Source organism: Pieris napi, chromosome 13, assembly GCF_905475465.1.
Source record: "Pieris napi chromosome 13, ilPieNapi1.2, whole genome shotgun sequence".
Taxonomy (NCBI): Eukaryota; Metazoa; Arthropoda; class Insecta; order Lepidoptera; family Pieridae; genus Pieris; species Pieris napi.
This window is the reverse complement of record NC_062246.1, coordinates 5,312,239-5,331,401: the sequence shown is the minus strand read 5'-3', so window position 1 is coordinate 5,331,401 and position 19,163 is coordinate 5,312,239. Positions and strand designations below refer to the sequence as shown.

The following is a 19,163-nucleotide window of genomic DNA, read 5'->3' as shown; positions in this document are numbered from 1 at the left end:
TGTATTTTTATAGGAATGAACGTGAAATATAAATAGACTAGCTATTCGACAGAAATTAAAAATAAATCTAGTAATATTAGACAATATGTATTGCGTATTTAAGAATGCTCTATATCTTTAGTTGTGTATATGGTCCAAGGGATATTGTTATTATTTATATTATAATAATTAATTTAGTATTTACAATATTCTTAACCAAAAGTAATAATAATAATACTTGAAAATAGATAACTAAAATAAATTTAAAAAGTTTGGTCCCTGTGGCTTTTAATGCTGGCAGCAACTCCTTGCTGTTATGCGATACTTATTCGTTAAGCGAGGAACGCAACAGCTCTGGAGTCGCTGGTACTATTAACCAGACGCAAACTTGAATCTTTAATCAGCGCCTGTGCAATTTAACCCCATATTCCAAGAGTCTCTACTGAAAAGGGGAAATGAAAATTTATTTAAACATCTGAAAGTTTAGTATTTTATATGTAATATGAGGCAAACGGGCAGGAGGCTCACCTGATGTTAAGTGATACCGCCGCCCATGGACACTCACAATGCCAGAAGGCTCGCAAGTGCGTTGCCGGCCTTTCAAGAATTGGTACGCTCTTTTCTTGAAGGACCCTAAGTAGAATTGGTTCGGAAACACTTCTGTGGTCAGCTGGTTCCACATAGTGGTGGTGCGCGGCAAAAACTGCCTTAGAAAACGCTCTGTTGTGGAACGACGGACGTCGAGGTGATACGGTTAACATTTTTTACCATGTAAATGTTTAACTTTAAAAATGAGGCCCCCAGTTATTTTAATACGGCCCTGTCTCTCTCCACAACGTCATTTGTCCAATAACAAAGATCGTCGGACATTTTCTCAATCAACTGATAGTCTTTAACGTAAAAATAAATATTTATCGTGGGCATGTTGATTAAGCACATTGTTTTCGGTATGAGTTACTTTTGATTGGAGATTATACTTGTATGAAGTTATCTTAATTAAAGGCTCACATTAAAGTAAATTATATGTAATTTACTTTGATCGTTTTCATACGGCTTTCCTTTTTGTTTAGTTAGCTGAATTGCTGGTGCAACTCAAAGTGAGTCTTGGTCTCCAAAAGAAGAGAACGACACTTTCGTCAATCTTGCGCAACTAAGCTAATTAGCTGATAAGACAGTTGCGCAGATCCAATTGGATCTGGCGAATTTTAGCGTCTTTATGATGACCTTAGACCGGCCAGTCAGTAGATAGGTATGCCTTTTGACACTACAACCATCCGTTTGATTTAAGTATTTTTAGTTTAGTCATAGTTATGGAAGCTGACAAAGCCAACCCTCTGTCTTAGAATGATCGAAATACTATTATGATCGAATTTTCGTATAAAATTAACCACTCATAGCTTAAATATATTATGTATATTATAGACTGATATAATAATAAAATACCTATCTTAAATTATTGCTATCATTTAAAAGGTCAAACCAGTGATATTTTGTTGGATGTTTTCCTTGTACATTCCATTGTGACAAAATTAAATGTTTGTTTTATCAAAATACTGACATTCTGATCCCTGCCATTATTCGCTTATGTGTCTATAGATTAGCGAAAGGAACACAGAAACGTATGTGTAACGTTCATATAAATTTGTGTGCATTTGGGGTCCTAGACAAAATTATTTTGCGACAGGCGTAACCAGTTTTATATCGACATACAGCTATGTATGTCGATTATACGGAGCTCACGATTCGTGACGGCATTTACATATTAATTAGATTTGCGATAGTATGTAAATTTAGCTATTAAAAAGAACTTAAGAATCATGAATGTGCACTCTAACACACTGTTCACACACTATCCAAAATACTATTTTTAAATAATACTCAAATCTATCGACATAGATTTCTCTATAAATTTTGTTTTCGACTATATTACCACTGAATTTGTTATTCGAATAGAATTCATTGTAGCAAGAACTTCGAGATGTGCGGCCAATTTAGCGATGGTGGCTTCGGAAATAGCAATCATTATTTAATGTCAATGTTTAACTAAGTTTTCCCTCGCAAATCGACCGGTAATGATCAGATTGCGTCCTTTTCGACTTCAAAATAAGAAATATTTTCTTAATATTACAGAAAAAGGAATTTATATCTTCAGCGACTGTGCTGATTTTAGTTAACTTATTGTCATTTTTTCTCCAGAAATCGAATCCAAGTTAACCTATACGCATTGTTTGTTAGTTATCGATTGTTGTTATGAATCGAAAATTTATAATATCCGGCAGACTAATTGGTTTGAAAAATATTATTATAATAACGTTATACTCGTATAGATTAGTTGAATAATAATGACGTAAACATAATATATGATTTTCCTGTAAACATATATGAGTCATCACGATAGATATGCTCATATCTTCCTGTATAACTCAAAATACACAAATTTTTAGTACTTTGTTATTGCTAATAGCCGTACAGTGGCCATGAACCGCTGTATAAATTTTTGAACTGCAAAAAACAATTCGATTTTAGCGTTACTTATTTAATTGTTAACTTAAACTAAGCATTGCATTGTTTTTTATATAGATTTAATTTACATACATAAGGCAGTTTTTTAAATTACCATACATATATAATTGTATATTTACTTTCGAAAACATAACCAAATTCTTTTCTTTTTTATAGTACAGGCGACAAAGGGCTCATCTGATGTTAATTGATCCCGCCGCCCATGGACACTCAATGCCAAAGGGCTTTTAAGAAACCTTTAAAAATACAATAGTTTGAGGTTTTAATTGTCTGCTGAGATCAGCGCAGGTACTCTATAACTACACCAATTACATCAATTTTGGCTAACAAACGGAGTACCCATTTGAACAATTAAGTCGTCATTTAGCTCAATTTCGATGTAGATCTCTCAATAGCACGCAAATTTCAGATCACGTTATTCAAAAACTCATTAGAGATCGAGAGTCCTGTCGGTACAGGGGACAGGGGGGTGAGAATGCAAAACGAAATACAAAATGATGGTGTGTTCCGTTTTTATTTTGATTAGTCATGCGACATGATACGTTACCAAATGACAGCCCTCTGTCCAATCACAATTAAACGAAAAGTTTTGCCTTTCGTATATCGTCTATCACTTCCCCTGAATGTCGTATGTGACGGTTCTAAGCTAAACCACTAAGGAAATTTAAAATATCGTATTATGTGTGATTATAAATTAAAAGCAGACTAATATTTAGTTTATTTATTTAATAATTTATCTTACAGCTTACATACATATTTTAAAACAAAAACTTAGACAATACAGAAAGCCAAAAAAGATTACATAGATAAACAATATATGCGAAACAGAAAACAAATAAGTACATTAATAGACAAAAATATATATAAAAACTAAATAAAACTGAAATTTAACATTTGAAACAACAAATAATACTTAATATTTCAAATTACTGCTTAAACAAAATCAGAGTCTTCCCGCCTCTTCAAATACTTTCTCACATCTTCTTTGGTGAGGTGGAAAATATCAAAATCCTCATAATTGGTGTCATAGTTAGATAAAACCCGAAACATTGGCGAATTATGCAGGTAATTCGAGTTCGTACGAGGCACATGGAACAATTGTGTGTATCTTGTCGCATAAGGAGGAGGAATTTTAAGAGAAATTAACGACAGCAAAATATGAGTTATCTATCCGCCCGTTAAGAATAGCGTGTAAAAAAAGCAAGTCTTGCTGACTTCGCCGACATTATAATGAGTCTAAATTAAAATATTTGCAAGAACCTTACTTTTCAAAGTAAGTTAATATCACAAACTTTTTTTAACTAGACTAAAACTTTACTATGAGTATTTAATAGGCTTTAAACTTATTATAACATGAATTTAGTACCATTTGTATACAAAAAATATTGGACTTAGTTTTCATTTAATTTACGGAATACATGCCAGTGAAAAGCAAATATAAAATGCCTAATATAAGCATTGATTTATATAGTCTTGGCTCATACATCATATAATGTATATGCGATCGCGTGCAAAAGCATCCTTTAAAAATATATTCAGGACCATAAATAATAATTAAGGTAGATACAAAAATTTATTACACATAGCTTTTCTTGTCGTAATTCGTGGGAATTTAATCGTATAGTTGTAATTTTAATTCGTGACTCACGATTGATTAATTTGTTAATTATTTTACCCGTACGCACTTATTAGACTAAAAATTTCACTGTTGCTACAGAAACTACAGGATTTTCTCTGTTTGTTTTATTTTATTTTTAAGGTTAAGTATGTTCAGTATAAGGATGTAGTTTCCGCGTTTCAAATAGTTCATCTATTTATTGTTGAGTTCTACAGCCTCTTGATAATTAATTAATAGATACGGTCAATGTTAGATTTATAATGTTGTGCGGAGACAGTAATTATTGTGTACACAATAAATGAAGCAAATATCTGTACTGTTTTCCGATATTTTCAATAAAGTTCTATACGAACATAAAACCAAAATTGAATGCGCCCCAAACTTTTCTAGTTGTTTATAAAGATTTTTATTTATCATTTATTCCAACTTTTATACTAAAACTTGGAATCTTCAAATACCTATTACCTGAGAGCTCCAGACTAGCGTCAAGAGACAGCTATGTTTTATGGATACATTACTTTGATTATAATCTACTTTAAAAGAAGTAAGGTTGAGCTTAGAGATATTTTCATCGCAATCTTTGCCCTTACTCGGTTCTTAATTCTTATGTTAGATAAATGGGATATTTTGCTTTATTAGGCACCGGTTGATGTCTGCGGCCTTTTGCCGTAGATATAATATAGTTATATTTGCTATGGTATAATATTTTTATAAAGCAGCTTGTTAACAACGAAACCCGTTTTAGAGTTAAGTTAATAAATGTGAGTTAAAATTAATGTATTGCCTGTTTATTTCTTCCCAAAAACATTTATCTACGGGTTATATCGACCTATCATCACAAAAAGCATCAGGAGCCAAATTAAATATTTATTTATTTATTTCGTATTCCTACTGCTGACATACGGCTGTGCTGTGTTTGAAATGGTGTGAAAGAGAGGGTGTGTATGTGGGGAGTGCTCACGATGCAGGCGATTTAGCGCTATGGATATTATAAAACTGAGCTTTTTGCATAGCTGGTGTTGATGTGAGAAACGTGAAGCAGAGCATTATTACAAAATATAAAAAAAGGAAAAAGTCAATAAACATTATTTAATACCTAATTCGACTGTGCTGTGTTTGAAATGGTGTGAAAGAGAGGGTGTATATGTGGGTTGTTCTCATGATGCAGGTGATTTAGCGCTATGGATATTCTTAAAACTCCTTTTAAGATTAATCCGCAAAAGCTTAAACAAGTCAGGGCTAAATTGTGGTCGTTGTATGTCTGGGCTGCGCGATACAAAACTGAGTTTTTGCATAGCTGGTGTTGATGTGAGGAACGTGTTAATATAAAAAATACTTCCTTATGCTTTAAGGTCAGAAACATGACTTAATTACTAAACTATCCTAAAGTATTCAAAAAAACCCATTATTTTCCTTAATTAATTTGCGAAAATCAAAATTTGGTAATTATGCAAATCATTCTTCAATTATCCTTTTTTTTGTATTTATCCTTATGAGTTTTGATTTATATTTATAAATTATGCAATCCTAGGGAACATTCATAGAATGAAAAACCTAACAGAGGATATACTGTCTAATAAAAAATATTATATAAACTTGTAAATTATATAGTAAATATTGTATAATGCCTAGAAGGAAGTTGTGTTTTTAATATTAATTTAGCCCGTAATGGAATTCCTTTAGATATGTATAATTGTCTTGAAAATAATATAACCTACAATATACAATAATATAAGAAATATATGTTCAGTATTTAGTAGGGTGTCTAGCTAAATTAAGCCTTGGGTGGGTACACATGGCTGGTATAGGCCTCCTATGAGAGCTAATGTGCTTTTATTAGAAAAAAACTAATCAACAGTTTTCGGATTGTATCGAAGATATAGCTATTTCCATTTCGCGATTTGAAATAGCTGTATTGTTTCCTCGTTATTTTATATAGTATTCATACATTTCATTATGTTTTTTTGACGTGACAACGTCTTATAATTCGATGGAGCCGGCTGCACGCACAAAAAAAACATGACGCATGCGGCGCTACCTCGCGGCGAGGCGTTACCTCTGAGGCGTTCCATTTGGCTTGAAGTGCAAGCGAGAGCGCGGAACGAGCGACAAAGAGGCACAACATTGACATAATTGTATTTATGCGTACAAATAAATGTAACTTGATCAATTCAATTGTGATTTCCATTTACCTCCTTCTCTATATCTATACAAAATATCTATCAAACAAAAAAAAATTCTTTTGAAAAAAATGCAACCATTCCATAAGTATTTTCTTATGACGTTGTCACGTTCAACTATCGTCAGTAAACCGACTTTACAGACAACCGATTTTTTTAAAGTGAAACTTCTTTATCGGGGTTGGAAAAAAATTTAGTGTAACATTTTTTCGTTACGCGTCACATTTTTCCGTTACGCGCCATCTTTTTGAAGTGAAACCTTTTTTATCGACGTATGGGAGAAAATTTACACACATTTGTCACATTTTTCGGTTACGCGCCATCTTTTTCTTGTCCCACGGTTGATCCGAAGAGATTCGAAGCCATTAGTAACAAAAATATATAATAACGATAACAATGATAGTAATACTAATAATTCTATTACAATTAATGAAATTCTGTAATAATCTTAGTACTACATAGCAGTACAGTAATAAGTTAAAATGAAATAATTGTATTTGTATTCATGTCTATGATAATAAAAGCCTTTTGTTAAACTTTATCTAATTTAACTTTATTTAACCAATTTCTGTAAAGTTTCATATAGTAGATCATTTTTCGAAAAATAAGGTCATAAAGAAATTTCACTTCTTTCGTGTGTACACCTAGTACACGCACACATTTTTTTTATTTAAATTATTTTTATTCAACACTTGGCTACTAAAATGTTATCCTACTACTTTGTATACTCGTAATAAACCCAAAACAGATTTCAATCAACAGCAGGTGCGACGCAATTAAAAGGAGTTATATTTAATAGCTTACCCCACCTTAGTTTATAGTATTATAAAGAAAGTTAGCTGTGAAACGTAAATCTATACGAGCATGTGTGCCCGAGACATAAAGGAGAAAATTAAGGCTATTTCAGCGAGCGATTTATCAGACTGATGCCAACCTTAGCTTTGAAAGGAATATTGAAACCTATCGATTCTCAAATCTGCATATTTATTATATTCCCGTTTTATTCCCTTTTATTTATAACGCGGAGTTAATGTTAGTGAATGTTGCTATGATATATTATTGAATAGAATGTTATATTTGTCAAGTGTAAATTTTGATAAGATTCATAGTAAATTAATGTAATAACATACTTTAAAAGGCGTGCTTTTAAAATATGTTTCAGTATCTATACATATTAGATTCAACAATGACGTGCATTAAGCACAGATGGCAAAGACTTCATATGTCAAAAACCATCAATAATAATTGTATGTAATTAATATACAATTATAATTTTAAATGTACTCTTAATTTTTCGTTATAATTCACACTATCAGATCAGACTACAATGGTCTGTGGGACACCAAACCATTTGTAAGCCCGTAGACTATATCGAACTCCTCTGATAGCAAAACAATTGTTGGATTAGACACGTCTAAATAATACATTGCCCCCGATTAATCGATTTTCTACTCGAGAAAAATTACCTCGCATCACGTTTGCCTTAACAAAACAACAAGGCGCTTTATTTTTCATACCCTTCATCTCAACAGAGCAATAAAAGCGCGGAATTAAAATATATACTACCTTTTTACTATCACGAGCGATAAAAGTAAAAAGAGTGTAAACTGTACGTTTCACCTCAGTATATTCGATCATTTAGATTTGCCCATCAAACCTGTGAGCACTCAAAAATCCATTTGAAAAATACACTTTATACCGTTTTATAAGAGGATTGGTCTTTACGATTTATTCCATAGACCCTCATTAAAAGTAAGGAATTACGACGGGGTTATTCTAATACGAAGTTAACGCTAATATTATATGATATTACCTATACAATAGAAGCTGTCCCGAAGCTTTGTGGTTACTTGTAATGGCAAGTCATAACTGTTTATCGGTATAATAATAATTACTGGTAAAGTCTTGAGGATCAAGAAACGTTTAATCTCAGCGATTTGCATTTAATGCATAGTGTTATTGGATTTTAAGATGAAGTTATTTTAATATATATTACATGTACTGATCGAAATAAATCGAAATGGTATTTGGTTTATAATACTCATATTGTCACCTAAAATTGTTCAAATTACTTTTGCTAGTTCCTATACATTTGTTAGTTCCAAAAACTTATTAGGCTATTGCAAATAGGTACCTCATTTTAATAGGCACAGCTACAATGCAAATTCTCGGTTATGATTATTTACGTAATGAAGTAAATAATCTAAAAAAGAGTAATTTCTCGTAAACATATTAATCGTATTATAGTATTTATAGCTATGTTACGGAGAGAGTGGATGATCTCATCTTGGGAGGGGTTGGAAGATGACGTCACTCCCTAGCCCCAACCCCACGCATTACGAAACTAAGTTAGCAGGTCATCGGAATATACGCATTATATTCACTGTTGCATTCAACCCTTTTGAGGTCTTTACAGAATTATGACTCAGTCAAAAATCGGTTGCTACTTGGGTTAAAACCTCGAAGTTCAAACTAATAGTCAAATTATCATAAATAAGTAAAGATATGACAGCGACACACTTCTTAAATACTCAATACTCGTGTTATTAACATCAGTAAGTGTATGGTAAATAATTACTGCTACGACGGGAATCGAATCTAGAACTATACGACGTTAACAACAAAAGGACGACGGAGGTGTTCAATGTTTGGAGAATTACGAAACTGTTTATCAAAATTATATGTTATATATCTTGTTAAAATGATTAGTGGTAAAATGACCTGAAAATCGTTTGAAGCAAATTTAGGAAAGTCTTTAGCAAAAAGGACTTGATGCTGCTTTGCTACATTTAAAGTCTTTGTGTCTATCCGCAGTATATTCGTGCGTATAAATAAAAATTGTTAATAGACAATAAAAATGCAGACAAAACACAGTTTTTATCAGAAACATAACATTCTAATCCTTTCAAAGAAATAATTCTTTAGTTGAAATACGTGTAACTTTTATCTATCAATCTATTTTAAAATTTGAATACATCAAAGTTACATAAACATAAATTTCCTTTATGCGTATTTTAATACACCTGCCCAATACATTTCCTGTTTTTGCGAAACATTGACTCGACGTTTCAATCGGATGTCGGTCAGGTGAATTTACTTTGATTTTTTGTGAACTGGTTTGTAGATATCAGTAATGACTTAATGATGTTAATGTAAATTAGTTCATATAAAAACAAAGGCAAACCTATTGAGATTTCAAAGTTTATAGAATAAATTTCTAAATAAAACCCATTTTTCCTCTGATTTTTCTTACATCAACTTCCAAAGCAAATTTGTAGAAATCGGTTCTGCTGTGATAGTCTGCCCATAGAGTAGGTTGAATATACATATATTTAAAAATTATAAAATTTGTTTATACATTTTAATAAAGATTTAAGTTGGCGCCTGGTAGATAGTACTGGTGACCCCAGAGCTGGTGCTTTCCTGGCTGAACGAATAAGTATCACAATATAGCGAGGAAATGCTGGCAGCGTTAAAGGTACACAGAAACGGGGACCAAACATTTTTAAATTTGTTTTAGGTTAAGAAAATTTTCGAAATATCCTAGTTTACATCACAAAGAACGAAAATCAATTTGTGATTCAGTCTAAATTGTTCGAAGGAATTAACTCTTAACCGAAATTCATTAAAATCACTTCAGCTAAAGAATCAAGCAACTCAACTTCGCGCACATCATATCCAAGTAAAAAAGCTAATATCTGCCGTCCATACTCGCTTTTACTGAAGCGTTGAAGTATTTAGTGAGATAACATAAAAAAACGCGTGTATTCAAGGTTTTTAATGTATAGTACTCGTATAAACGAAAGACAAAACACATAGGTAATTTTCAATAACTTATACCAGTTAAAATGAACGCGACTGTAGCACTGATATGTATTCGCCCAGCGGTAGTGATACGGGTATATAAAGGTGCAATTACACAGATTAAAGGCTGTTTGAAAGAAGCCATAGATGTGAGATAACCAATTGGTAAAGCCACCAGCACCGCAGTGAATGCCTGTGAGCCCTTTCAGCTAAACGTTGGATACAGATAAAAAATGTGTTTATTAAAATCTGCTATTAAGGAACATTTTTAGTCGAGAACCCCTTAGCTTTGACAACCATTCACAATAAATTCTCATTCAACATTAATAAATCCATGAATTTTGTTAAACATTCCTTATAGTTTGAGATATAGAGCCCACTTTATATGTTAACATATAATTGTTTGACGATAAATATAATATTGGGTTTCGTACGGGCAACTCGGCTGATTTTCTTGATCTTTTTTGGCGAATCCTTTAAGGTGATTGGGTGTGTGTGGCAGTGAGGCTATGGAGTTCACTCCTTTCCCTTAGCTTTCGCTTAGCTCCTTCTCTATCTTCCTTTAAATCTCTACTGTACAAGCATCACCTGTCCACATCATATCCCTAACTTTCGTACTAACTGATCTAACTAAATTGATCGTGATTCATGTGTGCTTTTTTATTGTCCTTTTCATTAACTGCGTACGTTTTAATTGCTTTGTTTTGTTCCGTTCTTTATGTCTAAGTAATTAATGGTATATACTATGTAGCTTTGCACTTCTGGCGCTCACCTTATTTAACTTATTTTTTTCCTCACAATGGTTATCTGCAAGAGATCGCTCGAAAGTGTCAAGGCCGTCTGTTATTTATTTAATTATTTTAATTATACTGTATTTCTTGCAAGTTTATTGTTTGAATAAATACTTAAATGAACTAATTGCAATAAAATTTAAAATTAATTTATATATAATATACTACGTGGTACTTGTTCGTCAAATGTAACGCTTTAGGTCACATCAAGTAAATAATTAAATAAGAAATTTTTCTGGAATATCATATTATTGTAATCTTGTGTCGCGTTATTGTTGCGTTATAAGGAACTTCAATTGATTTAAAACAAAACAGGGGCGCTACAACCTTATATGTCTGCGTGTTAAATTTCTCTATCTGTTTCGTGATCATTTCAATTTTCTAATATGCATGGAGATGATCAGCCTTCTGTGCCTAATACACGCCGTTCCACTCTATGCCGTCTAACCCTCGTCGATATGTAAGTTTATTTACGATTTTTTTTTCACTGTATGTTAAAATGAGTACTTAGACAGAAATTCCATTGGTGCACAGACGGGGATCGAACCTACGACATCAGGGATGAGAGTCGCACGCTGAAGCCACTAGGCCAACACTGCTCTATTGTTATACGTAGACACAAAATTGGGAATCCATCTCTCGGCAACGATGTATTTGCGTAAGGCGAATTCATTTGTTTATTTTGCAAAAAAAATCGTAAGTAAGGCTAGATTTGCTAATCCAAAGTTTCTAAATTTAATTTCGATAATAGCGTATGAAAGTTTTCTCTACTGTTGGATCCGCAAGGAAGTAATTTCGCAGATACCCTGTCTGGTCTTCGGAAGCCAATTTCCTACGTCTGCACTTGAGAACTTTTGATTCACAAAATACTCGCATGGGATTTTGCTTGTTCTCATGCAAATATTGGGTCTGGCCATGCATTTTCCAATTCCACCGACTTTCATATTGCAGGAGAGCTGCTTACATTTATAATCTCTGACCAAACTCACTCATAAAAAATTGTCTCAATATGTGACTATAACATTTATACGTGATTTTTCATTATTATTTCGTTATGTGTATGCTACGAAGATAGTGCGTACAAGAGCAATCAAAACCTCAAGATTGAGTTCAATTGAGAGAAAAACCTTATCAGCTATTCTATGTCTATTTGTCAAACAAATCAAAAACAGAATAATTAATAGATGTAATTTAATTATATATATTTTAAGTAATTTATAATTTAGTTTGTTATGGAAGAGCTGGGAACCCTGACACAGGTATTTCTTTTTACTTAAAGGGGTTCTCAAATCTTACACATTATAATGAATTGTTGTCAAATGAATAAACACATTTTTTAATTATTTGTATGAAACATCAAAGTTTTGCACGTTTAATACAAGTATTAAAAGCAATTTTTAGACAGTGTAAATAAGATAAATTAAAATGGGACGAACACGTACAAACAACTTATGATTAAATAAAAATATAAAGTCCATTTCCAACAGATTTCGTCTCAATATACTTAAGCTTTTACATGGCAAGATCGCCGTGAAAGTCCTGTGAACACACAGTTGCTTAAAGCTTTGTCCCACGCATCACACGTACGAAACTTGGAAAAGTTTAAGTAAGGATTTGAGTCTAACAAACACTTGAGTGAACTTGTTAGAGAAGTAAAAAGCTCGTTGAAGATGTTAAGTACGGACCTCTGCGTCACTCGATTTAATTTACATCGCTCGATTGTTTTCAAGTTCGACGAACTAAGTTTCAGCGATTTCGCTTTCGTCAAAGGACTTTTTATGTGACCAAAAATTTGCTTTATATCTCTTTATTAGTTCAAGTGTTTAATGGACTATTAATGAGAATTATGATGACGAAATATAATCTTTAGTCTTTTACGTTGTAAGTATATATTTTTTATATATCATAAGTGTGCGCTAAGACGCATCTAAAATGAATAAACATATTTTGATTGATTGATTGATATATTTCGTACATAAATTTTTGAATTGTTTTTGTTTTATTTTCTCAGCCTGTGTCTATGTATTCATGGACATATTTTGTGTTTACTAGTATAGTATTTTCACTGGAGTTTCTGTATTGTGAGTGTGTCACAAATAAATAACTAATTGGCATTTTATTCAAATACATTATTGTTAATTTCGTGAACGTAGCGTAAAATTTTATTAATATCTTAAATTTTAAAAGATAACTATTAGTATAGAAACGACAATATAAGAATATACTGTGAGAACAGTATTTAAAGTATTAATATTGTATAAATATAATAAACGGCTTTTTATTAAAACCTATAAATCTTAAGCAGACAAAAAGTCTTCAATAACTCATGGAAAATGGTGAACTACAGTGGCGCTAGTTAGACTTTAAAGATTTATTGAAATATCTGTCTATTTACGATTAAAGATTTATTAACCGCATATATTATATTGTATTATAATTCTGGTACCTAAGTTTAATCAGAAGGCCGTTCAACTATTGACTTTACCGATAGAAATAACTATAAACATTTTTAGAACTGTGTATTTGTGTATTAGTCAAGTCTATTTTATCAAATACACAATCGTTTTTGGATCAATGAAAAACTTCTTTCACAGCGTACAAACGAATAATAGAAATACGTTTGATAAAACAGTTTAATACTGTTTTGGTCTCCTTTGAAACAAGGAGATATTTTTTTGCAGGCAGTGTAATAGATATTCACCCAACACGTCTCTCTTCTAAATATGTTTTACATAGAAAATGGTACATACCCCAATCAAGATCCAGGTGTTTATGCAGGATCAGGGCTTATACGGCAAAATTCTGGACGACACCCAAACTGCTCTTGGCATGTATTCTGAAGTATTAAACAAACTCTTCAATATCCCCATACGGTTTATTATAAAAGTCTAGACGTATATACCCCTGAAGAAACTATTCAGAACAAGGTAAAAGCCATAGCGTATGGAGATTCTACACAGATAGTACTCATAGACTCTATCAATTTTCATTCAATTATCACTCTACAAATCTCTGTACAAAAAAAAAATCACTTCAAACCAAAAATAACAATGGAATGTTAATTGGCGATATTTTATTTGGTGTACATAGTATTAATTTATCTTTTTTCCAGCGATAGGAGAAGACCAATGCTATAGCATCTACCTTGTTCACAATATGTTTGAAGAATACCTCAATGTTTGTTATACACATCATCAAACATGTAAAAAGAACGTGCCTCATACACTCATAGTTAATAGAGATAAAATCTGACATTATCCCAGCAAATTGAAATTCAAATCTGCTCTCGCAATATAATACTCGGATACACAAAGCTCGTTTTTAATACGTGTGACACGATTTCGGTATAATCTTGATAAGGTTGTATTGAGATTTTCCTTGGCATATGAGATAGTGTTGAATGAGTTGCGGGTTGTCACGTTGAATTGAAGAATCGGTGAATATATGAAATTCATGTTTATGTTATTAATTAAACTGATGTAAATGTGACCTTTATCGGTATTACTATATTTTTTTAAATAAAGCATTGTGAGGAGGTCAATTATACTTGTTCTTCAAGGGTTCAGTCGCTACGGTTCACGTTTTCATTTTGATTCTTTCAAAGATCCGAATTTGGAGAATGACAATTTATTGATACATGAGTTGAGTCACAGATAACATAAGTTTTGGAACGATATATAAATTTAAATTAAAAATCAATTATTTATTTTGGTAACACAATGTACCCTTATAAACGTCAATAAAGAAATACATATTAAATGCTTCTAATTTTAGGGCGTAGAATGGACGAGAAGAACTGGCAATAAACTATCCGCCACTCTTTATATGGTTAGATAATAAGTATTAAACTATCTATACTATTTTTTTTTAATATTGTATTATGATTCCCTGAGCTTCTCAGGACTAATTAAAAAAAATACTAAAAAGTAGAAGAAAATGTGAGAAAAATAATTACTTCAATGGCGAAATTTTATAAAAATCATTTAACCCTAAAGCACGTTTAAACTAATCTTTGAATTTGCGTAAATTTCAAATTACCTAGAAAAGATTCATTTCATCCATCAAGTTCAGTTCTCTGTAAAGCACCTACGTGCGAGAACTTTTAACATCGATCTTTCACATAATTCTCGATGACCTGTCGTTCTACTATTTACTTATGAAAATTGCGCACTTTAAGGCTCTTGCTATGCTAATTTTCTTCGTAAAGCGATAAAACCTGATGGAATTTTGTGTCAATGATTCAACGCTTTAGAAATGGAACTCAATTATTTAGAGACGATATTATTTATTTATTAAGAAGATTTACATGTTATATCTAAATGTACTAAATATAAACAACTATCTACGCTTATAAAAATCTTCACATATAAACAAGTACTTAATGATAAGGTGGATTGATACAAATAAAATCATTTTAATCTAAAACTGGTACAAAGATCTTTATAAACAAAATAAATTAGTTGGGGAACACTTAGGGCAGTAAACTTACGATACAAAATTTAATTCACTAGTTATATTAGTTCTATAATACTGAAAAGGCAAGCATAAGCATTATTAAAAGTGTCAAAAAGTTTGATAACATTACGTTTATGATCTATGTTTGAAAAAGAAAATTATTGCCACTTCATTAAATGTAAATATAAAGTTGCTAAAAAATTCCATTATCCCTTTATTGCCAACATTCTTTGTGTTTTGTATTTCTTTTAAGAGAAAATTCTAAACTTTTTGCTAAATAGTTCGAGTTGAAAGGCTGTTTATTCAAAACTTATAACTGCGCAATAAAACAAAGAATTCGTTTTAGTTATAATGGTCTTCGGTTTCGTTCACAATAAACAACGCTCCATAAACATTTCTGGAACGAATAGGTACTTATTTTTCTTTGAAACTGTACCGAAAAAATGCCATAACTCTGGTCTATTAATTAAAACGACTCCTGCGTGTATGACATCATGTTAGCGGGCTTTCGACAAGAGTTCTTTGTCTAAGTTGACAAAATAGCGTGTAAATCTTGTCTCGTGACAGCCGACATGCGTGTATAAATCTGAGTTGAGAAAATAATATTTTTCAATATCTTTGTGGCGGCAACTGTTGCGTCATGAAGTGTTCTCGGATGTTGGAGATGGTGTGCTGAATGATGAAATGGCTTGCCTGCATTTGTTTGTACAGACTCAATATAAACACAGGAGTCGGCGCGGCAAAAAGAAAACATCTCGTTCTCATATTCAGATATTAAGTATATGCTTTAAAATGGCACTGTTTATGACTTTCGTCTCGTATGGCTATTGTTTCTAGGAAATTTATTGTGCCTGATGCTAGTGAAAATACTTCAAATGCTTGTTAAGCACTGGCTTTCGTTTGTTTATAGTATATAGAGATTTATAAAAGCTACCCTTGTAAAGTCGTTTCTGGGAAATATTTTTTTTAACATATACATAGTCTAGTACTTTAACGTTAGTTCTACAGTTTAGAATTTGTCTTAAATTTTCTACTTAAAATTTACAATTAATTATTTAGTATATGATTATTACACCTACTGTATTTTAAACAATAAAATCTATTTAAAATATTCCGAAGCTTCTAACATTTTTATAGATTACGCAAACCACTACAATGTGTTGTCTTTGTATGGTTGACTTATTTGGGGTTCGGAAACTAATCGTGATGATGACGGGTAAATATAAGTGGAAGTAATTACAACAAGCTGGTGCGTCGTCAACAAAGGCGCGTCCTGCGGAGTTGTCAGGCACAGGAATAGAATGGTACCAAGAAAGGATACATTCTACTTGGGGCCAGATTTTTTAAAAATTGTACTTGAATGACACAACGTCTATTTTTATAACTTTTAACTGTTATGTAAAAAATAATAATAACTTTTTAATATTATTTTCAGTCACACAAGAACGATAAAGACACAATTCACAAGACACAATAAAAATTCAAAATTGTTTTTGAATGCGTCTAAATAAGGTGGTAAGAGTCATTTTAATTTTAGAGGGCTAGAAATGTTTATAGATCGTGTTAAAAGAATAATTCCGTTATCAGATAGTGTAAATGTGAGGACGAACTACTAACGGACAACATGGATACAAAGATACGGTGGAGATTTATAAATAGACTCAATCTTATCTTAAAACACCGTAAATCACAAAGAAAGATTTAAATTGACACCGATTTTATTATATTACTACTATATATAAGTTATATGTTACCAAGCTAATATGCTGTTTCAACTTCTGGCTGTTTAGTCTAGTGTAAGTACGATGGAATTCTTTTTTGATGCTGAAAATAAGCAACATTATTGGATTAAAACACAGCTGACACTCATACAGAATGTATAGTCGAGAAAAAGAAAGTAAAAAAAGGAATATTATTTTAACATATGGATGAATAAAACATCCCCTCGACACAAGTGAAACAAACTTATTCGCGGCAATTCGAGGTGTTTCCAATTTACAGACGACGTAATGCGACAAGATTTAAAAGCGGATTTAATTTAAAATATCTCACTGACACAAGACGCTACATTTGTTAGTCATACACTTGCGTGATATCAATATTTATTACCATTTGCAGTGCTATTTTTATAAAACCGAGATAAATATGTAATACGCGTTGCTTATTGCTTAATGATTACGATATCAAACAAGCATTGTACCACTTTGTAGTTTTATTTGACTTGGTTTTTACAAGACAAAGATGTGCACAGGACACATTTTGATATATAAAACAAAGCAGGGTTTGTTCGAACACTTGTAACTCGAGAACGTCTGGACTAATTTTCATTGTTTTTGATTTGTTTGTCTCCGTTCCAAATAGCGGAATATTTAATAGAAATAAATAAAAGAAAAAAAATATTGATTTCGTCACTCTCAAACATTTGAAATTCTTCCACGTCGTTACGGTGCACTGTTCTTCAAATTAGACTTGCAACGAATATTCGGTTACTATTCGGTAATTGGCCTATTCGGCTGCCTTTATTATATTCGGCCGATTACCGAATACTTAAATAATATATTTTGACATAAATATAGGTCGTCAAATATTTCCGACAAACAAAATTAGCGTTTTGTGATAATTTATTAATAAAGTAGTGAACTTAATATTTGTTTTGTATTCATTGTATATTTATGACAGTATAAAATTATAAATTTAGGTCAGCTAACAGTTCGTCGGGTCAGCTAGTATGATATAAAAATTCAGGTTTGTACTAAAATTTATATCGTATTCGTTGATAGCTATGACATTTCTCATATTTTTACAGCAATGTAACGTTGTAAAACATTTTACTGATAAAAAAAATTAAAATAGAGTAATCAGAATGCACTAAAAAGACTAAAAACTTTTCGAGTTCCAGAGCTTTAAACATTTATCTCCAGAACTAAGGAAATACAGCCTTCTTTATAAAATCATTTCCAGCTCAATACGGTGTAGAATTGCATTTTACGTCAAATAGTAATTTTAAGTCCGTTAAAAATTAAGCTTCGTTCTAAGCTTTTTTATTATAGGTGTACTAAGAATTTCGTCAGGAGATAATTTTGAGATAAATCGATGTAGCATCTTGTAACAAATCCAGACAAAAGAATAAAATTCATTTTATCATCTCCGAACACGCGATTTTCTTAAAGTACAGTTAGATCTACCATGAGATCGTAAAGTGGGAGTAATGAAAAAATCGTAAACAAGAAGCCAGGCGAAATATGATTATTGTATTGTGAGAGAAATTTTATGATATATTTTTAACATGTTAAATTATTCATAATAGGCAATTAGCGTACCTATTCATATGGCTAAAAAACAATTTTCGTATCTGAAGACTCTTTAGTGATGCTACATGTTCTATGTGTTTACATTAGGTATTCTATCATCTAAATATTTTTGAGAAATCAAATACCTACTTAAAAAGTGCCTAATAAAAAGCGCTACAACCCTATATGGGGTTTGCCTCAAACATCCTATGATTTCATTTTTATCAAGGAATTTACAGAAGGCTGATCACCTAGATAGAGCCTTCTGTGTTTGACACGTACCACCGATATTTGGGTATGTAACATGCCGGTTTCCTCACGATTTTCGCCTTCACCGTAGGAGCAAATGATAATTGCGCACATAGAAAGAAAATTCCACCCGTGCGCAGCCATGATTCGAACGCACGACCTCAAGGATGACGCTTAAGTCACTATAAGTATATACTAGGTATATATTATATTTATATTATAGTATATACTAGGCCAATACTGCTTTTGGTTTCAAAATATAATACTATTAGAC

At 31.9% G+C, this 19,163-nt stretch overlaps 1 long non-coding RNA gene across 1 annotated transcript; it reads right to left on the bottom strand.

Moving 5' to 3' along the window:
* Positions 1-8: 8 nt before the first annotated feature.
* Positions 9-19,064, bottom strand: LOC125055638. The gene is made up of 3 exons (XR_007117938.1): positions 17,105-19,064; positions 13,646-13,731; positions 9-421 (listed from the first exon to the last, which is right to left on the bottom strand). It is a non-coding gene; the product is annotated as an uncharacterized LOC125055638 (long non-coding RNA).
* Between the last annotated feature and the right edge of the window lie 99 nt (positions 19,065-19,163).